This window comes from Nicotiana tabacum, chromosome 9 (genome assembly GCF_000715075.1).
Source record: "Nicotiana tabacum cultivar K326 chromosome 9, ASM71507v2, whole genome shotgun sequence".
Classification (NCBI taxonomy): Eukaryota; Viridiplantae; Streptophyta; class Magnoliopsida; order Solanales; family Solanaceae; genus Nicotiana; species Nicotiana tabacum.
This window is the reverse complement of record NC_134088.1, coordinates 1,978,962-1,980,793: the sequence shown is the minus strand read 5'-3', so window position 1 is coordinate 1,980,793 and position 1,832 is coordinate 1,978,962.

Genomic DNA, 1,832 nt, shown 5'->3' with positions numbered 1-1,832 from the left:
AATCATTTTACGTATCTTCTGAAACCCATAAACAGATGATGGAATAATAAGACATATGGAAATTCAAGAACATATGCACTTCTAATACTACTATGAATAGGGTCATATATGGAATTTGTGCATTTGCACGTTTCGTTTGTATCGTATGGATCATGCCAAAAGAAAGAAGGGATAGTCTTAACATACCTGGAGTAGGGGAAAATTCGTATAATATTTCTTGGAAAAGATTGCACCGTACTCCTTTAGAACCGCAAAATTTTTACATTGCTATGGTTCTACCAATTGTCGTTGGAATTATTTTATTGCAAGAATTTTGTTGGAATTCTGCTGGATGGAGGATGAATCCGTAAGGTCGTATGAACCCATTTCTTGTTTGAAAATATTTTCCATAGGATTTTAGGAAGAACTAAATTGGTAAGTTATAAAACTAGGCTTTATGCCTTACACTTACACGTAAGTGTCTTAAAATCCTAAAATGGACACTAAGCTTACTATGACTAAGAGTCATAGGCCACATTAGTGGCTTGCTGCCACGTTATCACCTTAATTTTTTTTAATTAATTTAATTAGGTAATATCCCGCTATTCGATAATTAATCAATTACTCGCATAATTAAGAATTACCTCAAATTACTTAAAATTTTACTTATTTTAATACACTTTATACATCCTACTATTATGGGCATATGGTACCTTGTATGGTACTAGTCTATAAATATCGAGGTATTATAGCTTGGACCGTATTTTACCCCAAAATGCCAAACTTGGACAAAAATTCATTTTCTTTGACTTGCTCCCCCTTTCACCTTCATGAATTACTAATCACTTGTTTGAAATAGCATAATCCTTATAATCTCCGAATAATCTTTTCCTTGGACTGGTGTCAATTACCTTACGACAAATTCCACGTACAATACTACATAGTGCGACATCATCGTAATGTAGTACTGCGGAATGTGGCATCTCACTTTCGGGCTCTCATTAATTTATTTATGGCATATTTTCATGTACGAAAATATGGGGTGTAACATCTGCAGAGTGTATCGCCTCCCCGCATTCACGGGCGATGATCATTACATCATGTCTAATCGCCCGATAGTTGACTGGGACAGAATTCTAGAGGTCATCTGTATACCTGGCAGACAACCCAAATGGGTAGCACAACCGACGACTCTGCATTCAAAGTCTCTTACTTGGGAGGCCAAATGTTGGCTCACTGTCATCACCACTCGGTTGATACCATCCAGCAATACCACCGATGTAAATGGGCCACAGGCCGCTATGATCTACTGCTTCATGACTCACCAAGGGTTTGATGTCGCCCGAGTCCTCTCTGAAGAAATGTTCATCCGATCGCCCGAACTAAGCAAAGGCCACTACTTCCCTTCTCTTGTCACACGTATATGCCGCCTTGCTAGTATTCCTGAGAACTCCCGGGTTGATGGGAAATTACCTATAAAAACCCCTTTTCGGGCGAGAAAAATTGGGCAGGAGAGACGAGAGCCAGTACGACGCAATGATGACTCGTCTGATGAGTCTGAGTTTGAGGATGATTCTGATGTTGCTGAAGCTGCTGAGATCACAGCCCCTCCTAGAGGGGACGAGGCAGGATCGTCACAACCACGCCAGAGCACTCGAATGGATGATTTGGAGTGGGAAATAACTGGACTGCGGACCTCCGTCACTGACTTAGGGTCCCACATGGATGCTGTGGCTGACCGACAGGTGAAGTCGGAAAAAAAATTCATGAGTTGGTTGAGAGCACTGAGTCGCGCCTGCAATGTGAACCCAGACACAGTTTTAGATCAAGAGTGACCCTTCAGGGAAGTTTCT